The following is a 9,434-nucleotide window of genomic DNA, read 5'->3' on the forward strand; positions in this document are numbered from 1 at the left end:
ATGCTTACTCATACGTGACGGCGCAGCATGGCAAGGTCGCGTGAGCGTAACCGCGATAGAGACGTTAATGCGAAATCACTACGGGTTGACAAATCTCTACCAGTTAATCGTGTCTACCGGTATATCGCCCACCCCTAGGTCAGAGGCTTTCCAAAAGTACTGATTTTTAGTAAAACATTTTTGGAATGTTTCACTTTGGCATTAATTCAGAGCTCTGTTTGAAATAACTAGACTGGGAGATTTCGTAATGACTAGCTTATTTTAGGAATGACACATTTCTAGGTTTTCTTGGAAGTTGGTCTCCAGATGGTACGTCAAGGTGAGTTCACGCCACGTTGTAATTACTGTAACGATTCTGAACTGTAAAAAGCCTTGCTTGTAGAACTTGTAATTACAACGTGTAAACTCGTGTACGACGTGTAACATGTGGCCCGTCTACCACCTGACCACTGCAGATTTAAGGTGTGTTCAACTTGTGTTTCGACATCAGAGTACCACGAGAGCGATTTGAAAGCACACAGAGCTTTGTTTATGGTATCACGACATGGCGTGAACACAGCATCACACCTAGCTCCACAACCACCTTGACTTGCTCTTACTTGCCACATTCTTTCGGTTCCTCTTCCAGCCCTGGAGTTTCTCCAGGGTTTTCTTTGATTGTATTACTCTGTATTTTTTTAAAAAAACTTGTTTTACAGTACGAACATCTGCAAACATTCTTAAATGAAGATACATGAGAAGCAAAATTACTTAAGGTATTAAGTCTTGTTGTCTTAAAAAAGAGTTCATAACTTTTTTTTTTTTTTTTGCTGTGTAGTCTTTACCTCTGATATTGATGTTGAGTTGATCAAACCTCATGACAAAGAAAAGACACATCATTTGAAGTTGCTTCACTCCAGTAAATAACAATGGAGCTAAATATGATATTTTTTATAGGCACATACTTTTGATATCATTTTAAAGGTGTTAAATGGCTGATAATATTCTATAATTATTGTTAGTTAATGGAAAATGAAAATGAGTCAGTTTAATCTTAAACAGGAATTCAGCGCCTGTTCAAATACCCAAGCTTGCAGTCTTTGACCAATTTCCACAGTTTTGGCCAAAGTGTTTGTGACTTTTGCTTACTCAATGGGACTAACAAACTTAGTGGTTGTGGTGCTTCATTTGCAAGCATTTTATAAATACATATCTCTGCAGTCTCTGCAACAATAAAATGTGCAACCCATTTAAAAAACAAATTATATGTAACATTCTCTTAATTTAACTTACACTGGAAAGTTTTCCTAGACATGATGCTCCGAATTATGTGGATTTAGTGTGCGTTAAGTGTACACTAGCGGTCTTGGCCACTTGAAAGCATATAAACATAACAGAAAGTGCGCAAGACTGTTCCAGATCTGAAAAATTCCAAAGTGCTTAGCTACACTTAACACACACTAAATCCACACAATGGCTGTGCCTGAAAACGCATGCTCTTTTGAGTTGGTACTTCTCTTGAATAAGTAATTAGTTTGAGATTGCTAAAATCTGTATAGTATGAATTTGTTTAGTATGAATGTAATCCAAATGTATACATTTGCAATGTTGTCATTATCGACCTATTTATAATTTGGTATTAAAATGTAAGGTGTCGCACATTTTATTGGTGCAGAGACTGCAGAGGTTATATTTGTTTGCAAATGAAGCACCATAATTACGCATTGGTTAAATTGTCCCTTGAGTAACCGAAAGTCTTTAAACTCTTACGTCTTCACACTTTAAACACTTGTTCAAGTCTTCACGCCCACTTGACCACTTTGACCAAACTTCGAAAAAACTTCATGTAAATAGACAAGTGGCAAAGACTGCAAGTGTGGGTATTTGGACAGGCAGACCCAAGTTCTTTAGCTAGCGTTAGCATTGCTGTAATTATGTACTTTGCTTCACAATGCTGTTTACTGCCATGTAAATTACACAAGCTATGTTTCCATCATCATCTGTTTTTATATGCGCATTTTGAAGTATTGCATCAGAGTGATGGAAGTGCCAAAGTTAGAAAAAAAAAATCCTTTAATTCACAAAAAAGTTTTGATGCTTGCTTGAGGTGTTTTTTTTTGAGGTGTTTACTTTAGTGAACATTAAAGGCACACTATGCAAGATCTGTAACTTAATATAACAGCTTCGAAGTCATTTCGATGGTAAACGAACTTGTAGTAGAGTGTGTGTGTGTGTGTGTGTGTGTGTGTGTGTGTGTGTGTGGGGGGGGGGGGGGGGGGGGGGTCACGCGAGAATCACGACTTGCTTTACGGCACAACGTCACATACATCAACAAAATATGAAGCAGCCTCTATGGAAAACACTAGCACGCATTTCAGACGTGAATCATGGCAGAGTCGACGAAGAAAGCGCGATCGGAAGAGTCAAGGAAAAGAAAACGTGAAACTGACTGCGAGAGGAACCGGACAAGAGTCCCACTCGGTCAGGCTCTCACTCGTTGGCGAGAGCTAAAAAGCAGCAAAGAAAAGCAGTTCTTGTTGATGGACTAGTAAGTAAACCTCTTATTAAACTTGCTTGCGTTCTAGGTTGTATGTTGTTGCGACAGTAACGTTAAATACAAGTACTCCACAGCGACTCTAGGGGTTGCTGTTTGGGGTCGCTGTTTGACAAAAACGGAAACAGCATAGTATGCCTTTAAAACCACGTTACTAATCGGCTGTTTTCGCTGATGGTGTTTTATTTACTTTTGGTTACTAGGTTACCAATACCACCATCATCCACTTGAACAACTGGATACAAACACACCCAATACATACAACCGGCACATCCGGGAACTTAACTGTCAATTTCGTAACCGCCCCTTTTTAGGGGAAAACAAGCCAGACTTCCCATAGACTTCAATACAAAATAGCGGCACAAAACAATCGTCCGTACACAGCCGGCAGACGTGTATAACTTCAGAAATCACTTAAATGAAATATGTCGAGTAATTATATGTCCACCCTGCCTTCCATAGAGCGTGAACGATACATTTATAAACTTAATTTGGGCAACTTAAAAACATATACCGTTTTATTCTACCAGCGTCAAATTGGTCTAACAACCCCACCCAGTGGTTTACCCGGACATTTACTCGTACCTCATCGAGTCACCAGGTAGCCAGTGAATGATTTTACTACGGTTTTAAGAAGTAAACATCTTTAAATGTATAATATTGTGTCTTTATATTTAGAGTAGCTACTGAGTGCACTTTTCTGTCCAGCTATACAACTAGCCTGATTTAGCTTTCGATAGCATCATCAGTAATTCATATTTCCATAACAGCAAGATATTGATGATGATGGCAGGCAGAGATGGGCATAAATACATGGAAATGTATTTAAAATAAAATAAAAAATACAAAATACTGTGTGGAAAAAAATAATTAAATACAAATAAATAATAGGGGTGGCCTACTGTGTGAAAAAAAAATGTTTAAATACAAATTACATGTTTGTAAGGGTTAGTACACGTCCTCAATCCGTTACTGTGTATGGCGCTCGCCGGATTGTTTTCCCCTAAAAGTGGGCGTGAACCTTTTCAGAGACGTTCTATGACGCTACGCCGGTTGTATGTATTGACATTTGTTTTTTTTCGAACTTTTGGATGTAAACCCAGCTACTCTAAGTAGTTAGTTTTAGATACTGGTCTACTTTATAATGTCCATGTCCAAAAAAAAAAAAACAAAAAAAAACCCAGCAACTTATGCACATCTCTACTCAGGATCTTTCCACCTTGTGTATGCCTGTTTACGCTTGTGTTTAGTCTCGCTGTCTTGTGGCTTCACATGTTTTCAGCTTCTTCAACCATACAGGTAATGATTCTCATTGTCTCCGCTGGCAAACCAGTCTAATACCTGTTCATCCGCTTTGCATCACCAGACAACAGATACTAGAGTAATGTAATGATTCTCATTGTCTCCGCTGGCAAACCAGTCTAATACCTGTTCATCCGCTTTGCATCACCAGACAACACGCTACTAGAGTAACTACAGAGGTGGCAACCAATGAGCGTGAGGATTCTCTCTTAAGTTTATTGAATCGTCCATTTCTGCGTTGCTTTGAGTTAATACTTATCAGTTTGAATCTTTCATTTTTAGTAATTGTTAATATTGCAAATATTGCTGTTAATAACAGTATTATAACATCACAAACGTTGTAACAACAAATCCAAGAATTTAACTTGTCACAGGCACTGTCACATATTTTGGTTAGCTGCATGGGGCTTTGTTCTTTCTCTCTTGGTTCATTAAAATCTGCCTTATTACAATGCTGCCAATATTTAGTTTTTTCTTCAGGTGATGGTTTATGAATAGCTTTTCATTTTCATTTACCTGTGTGAGCATACTATATGTACTCCAATGTGAATTACTTTATTCAACTATTTGGATATATTTGTATTTCCTACGGAGCCCCCCTAGTCCCACTTTGTCAAAAAAATTAATTATAACTATCTCGTGGCCTCAAGATAGTAACTTGTGGCCTCAAGATAGTAACTCGTGGCCTCAAGATAGTATCTCGTGGCCTCAAGATAGTATCTCGTGGCCTCAAGATAGTATCTCGTGGCCTCAAGATAGTATCTCGTGGCCTCAAGATAGTATCTCGTGGCCTCAAGATAGTATCTCGTGGCCTCAAGATAGTATCTCGTGGCCTCAAGATAGTATCTCGTGGCCTCAAGATAGTATCTCGTGGCCTCAAAGTGTCCCAGACAAAGTGGGACTAGGGGGGCTCCGTAATTTCCTGTAAACTGTCTAATAAAGAAAAATCGCTGAAGACAGTGCTGTCTTATATTAAATGTACCACAGAAATAAAATAACGATAAACTAAGCAAAACTTAGAAAGAACAGAGTGCATTTGAAGCCAGTTGCTGGATACAATGGTGGTGAACATTGCGAAAGAGTTTAAACAGAGGCTCAACAAAGGGGCACTTAGCTATAATTGAAATCTCTTGATAATAGACTCAATCTACAGGCCACAAAGCTACTACAGCACATTGTATGCACTCATTTAAATGATTTGCCATTAAAGGGTTACTTCAGGATTTAGCATTAAGCTTTGTATTAGTAGAAAACCTGTAGTATTTTCGAATTACCGTGCTTTCCCCCCTCATATCCCCCTGAGACGAGATATTTATGTATTTTTTGTCTGGAAAAAATCCTCCGATGACGCAAAAATCGTCATTTTGCGTCATCGGAGGATTTTCTGGCCAGAGGCTAAAGACTACAGCCAGTAGATGGCGTTGTTCCGCATGTGTTCAGCCCGCCCATAGAGGGATCTCACTCACAGAATGTACACAGTGTCAGCCGTCTTTCTTTGGAAGCCAAGCTTGCAGGCTTTTGTTCTGTGGAGAAAGCTGAATAATAGGAGAAAGCTGAGTAAGTAGGGGTTACCATCCTCCTTTTCCCGGACTTGTCCGGCGGGCGAGATCGTTCAAAATGTACGGGATTCAGCTTTTGCGTTCTGCGGTCGCTATTCCTTGTTTACATCCACACCTTTTGTTTCAATCTAACTGAATTCATTCCGATTGGTGAATCTGAATGTAGTGTTTACATGAACGCTAAACAAGTGATCGGTTGATGTGCGTTTTACCATTGCTAAGAAAAATTTCCGCTCCTCCGTGAGAGATGCGAGACCCGGCGCGTCTCAGTAATGACGCCACCGGCCTCGTGCCGTTCTCCCGCGGCCGTCAGCCTCGTCCTGCTCGCCACAGTAAACATGATGAATGGCGACTGTAGAACGCAAAAGCCGAATCCCGGACATTTTGGACGATCTCTAAATCCCTCGCAAACTCATCACGTAGGCTAGCTTTGTTGTTTTAAACTGTGCACTCTTACCGGTAGGCGTGGCCTCCTGAGACAGCGAAGCAAGTGCATTCTGGGAGTTGTTGTCTTTCATCCACATAAGCCAAAAATACATTTTCTGGCTTTTCTCAGTCTAGAAAGCTCCAAATTAAAAAATTTCTTCACATTTCTTCTACTTAAATTACCTATTTTAAATACACACTCATCTTCCCAGAGGTGAAGTATCCCTTTAAGCTGTCAACTCTGGGTATGGGCTTGATCTCCAAGTTTTTTCTTCTTTGTCAGCCTTGATGTATAAACATTGGCTGTACCTGAAAATGTCAGATTTTCAATTAAATGCAATGTCAAAACACTCTTTAATAGCTTTTTATATTGTAAAGTGAGCAAATATCATGTCAACTGTCATCTGTCTTCTTCTACAAAACCAAGATACCAAGCCTTGGTAGCGGCTTGCGTTGTAGCTTCTATCCTTACAATGGGCAGTTGTGTATTTGAACCAGACGTTTAATGCATTTAAATTACTCTGAAATACATCCACCAGTGAATAAAGCGTCTCTCGGGTACCATAAGACAAAGCAAAAGAAAAAACGCTGTCTGTGTTGTGTGATCTTAAGCCTTTGAGGAAACAAAGTGACACAATGCTTCTATTGGTCGGCTCCATTCTTTCATTTCACTCTCATGTCTGCATCAGCTTGCAAATGCTCAAAACTACTTTAAATTGAGCACAAAAAGCAGTACCGCACAGATGGAATCGAAGCTTTAATTTGGGATCTGATCCAGACAGTTCAAAGCCTCTTTTTTTGAAGCAAAACTGGCAATAATTGCTTTAAAAAAGAGCATTTCTGTTTCATCCGTAATTTCAAGGGTGATCCAACAGATTCAAATACTTAGACTTCCATAAAAGAGCAAAACATTTGAGTCTATATTGCGAAAAGACGACTTAAACCAGATGTTCTGAGGATTATGACACAGACATATTTTTAGACAAAGAAACTTATGTCCGGTAATTCTCCATGGAAAATTACAGTCATGCTTGCGTCCTGCCAAATCTTAAGGGGGCTGGGGGCTGGAGGCTTGGAGGAGTGATGTAGCTGGCCTTTCGAGTCTATTTCTTGTCAGGGTCTTTTCAGTTTCATGCGGTCAGCCCTTTCCATCAGCAAGGCCTAGAATAGTTTCTTTTCATTGAGAAGGCAATGTTCTCCTGTCTCTCTTTTTCATGAAATGCTCTTTACGACAAGCCTATTTTAAGTGATATCAAGCTTTTGCCTGAAAGAATCTGTAGTTAGAGAGAATCTAAATAAAGCATGCTCTCAGAGTGGTGTCAGCAGTCTCACAGTAAGAGGTCATTGAACTCTGACTGGGTGACTGGGTGCTACTGTACCCTTAAATATATCTCTTCCACATAAGAATTGCTTTCACTTATTACCGTGACCCGTGTGTATCTGTGTGGCTCTCTAGTCTGCGCAGGGAAAGAATGCAACACAATAGTGGTAAGACTGCAAGCTTTAATTAACTTGAATGTGGGAGGACCCCTCAGGCTTGGGACAGGCAGACAGGGGTTAGGGTCAGGTTTGGGTCACTTTCATTAGCAGTAGGAACGCTTTGAGTGAACATAATAAAGAGGACACTGTCGTTAACTCCTGAGTATGCTGAACTGTCCACACAAACCGCTATTTACAAACAGTCCATCAACATTAATGGAGAAAGTCAGTCCTAACAAGCATCTCTCAGTGTTTGACGCCATCTAGTGCACACTGTAAGTATTACCACAAAGATGGCAATATCCGGAATCCTTATCCCTGTCCTTTTTTGGAGATTTTTTTTTTTTTTTTTGGTCCCCGTGAGTAAAAAAAAATTGCTAGTAGGGGTCAAAAGTGCAGTAAAAGAAGAAAAGACGATATATGTTTATATCTCCCAACCAGTGTTTCAACTGCGGAAAGATATCAATTAAACAGCTTGAGAATAGTATCTCACGATTTACCTCAGACATAGGCCTAGTGTCGACAGCAGGTTAGTTCGCTAGAGAAATAAACTCTACGCAATTATATGCACTTTATTAGCCTATTCATTATATTTAATAATGAATAGGCTAGATATACTGTGTCTCAATGTCTTGAGAGAGACTCGACATTAGGCTATACTGTTAGTGATCTTGTGAGTATTGATTATTTAATGTGTGTTTAAATAAATGTGTCATGAAAACATGTTATGACTGATAGCCACGGTTTAAATGATTATGTTTCAAAAATGAATTGGAGTAAAAAATTAACTTTAATATTAGATTTAGAAGTTAATCCAAAAACCTGCCTTATGTGTGCATTAAACGTTACATTTCAGGGTTTCCCAAACTAGGGTTTAGGAAGGAACTGAAGGGGGTTCGTAAATTGAGGAAAAGCTAACAATTAATGTGTAAAATATTAAATTAATATATATATATATATATATATATATATATATATATATATATATATATATTATTATTATTATTATTATTATTATATATTTTAACAATCAAAATAAAATACTAACTAACAAAAAGATGAAATATTTGTTTATGCTGTGTGGCCTCTCAATTTTCCATGCAATTTTGTCGCCTGACCAGTGGCTGTTTGCAATTCCACAAAACTGGAAGATTTTCTGAACATAAGTCAGAAAATGTAAAATATATGAAAGAATAATTAGGGAGGATCAATGAATTGTTAAGTAATCATGTTATCAATAAAAAGCAAATTGCAGTCTGATTATAAGTATTTTAAAATGTAATCAATAATTAAAGTCCGCGTGAACCGGAAGTTGCAAACGACTTTTCTCCAGTGTTGTGACGCATTTCCCAGTGAAACGGAATATTGAACAGAGGGCAGGGTTTTACTCTAGCGCTCCTCCTCTCCATCTCTGCTCATAGCAGACTAACGGTTTGAGGGGAGTAGTTAAGCGTTGCCCAAACCAATTCCTCAAACCTACGTCATCAGAGAAGGTCCTCCAAAGCAGAGGGGAGGGGCATTTTCAGATTTTGATTAAAGATTACGAAGCCAAAAAATTTTTTTGTGTGGATTGACTTGCATGGATGAATTGTTCACCACAAAACGATCAATTTAGGCAAACAAAGTAATTATGGTCAATTTTGATTTCATGTGGACTTTGAAACGACTTACATATAATCAGTTACTACACCTACTGTCCATATGAATATAACTTATTTGTCTGTTTGTATGGTATTAGTCGGCTCAGACATTGCTGTTTGCTTAATGGCTATTAGGTTTTGGCTAGACAAAGGTCTGTTGTTCAGATGCATATGGTCTACAAATAAAACACAAAGGAACAGTCCAAGTCAGCCATGAGTTAGATCTCTGAGTGTGTGTGTGTGTATCCTGCTTGTTCATAATGAGTGGTTTGTCTCGTCTGTTGACTAATTATCTCTGTGCGCTGGTGTTGAATGAAATTTGAGTGCAGACGGCATGGATCTTCTCCCTCATCTGGCTCTCCAAATGGACTCAGTAATGGGATGATACTCTTATCATTCTTGTCTCTGCTCATCTGGAACATCAGGCTAATGACTCTGATTGGGTCGTGTCACCAAACGGCCCCGGCAGAACTCATTCACACTCAAATACATCGT

Source organism: Scardinius erythrophthalmus (assembly GCF_964197995.2).
Source record: "Scardinius erythrophthalmus genome assembly, chromosome: 9".
In the NCBI taxonomy this organism is placed as follows: domain Eukaryota; kingdom Metazoa; phylum Chordata; class Actinopteri; order Cypriniformes; family Leuciscidae; genus Scardinius; species Scardinius erythrophthalmus.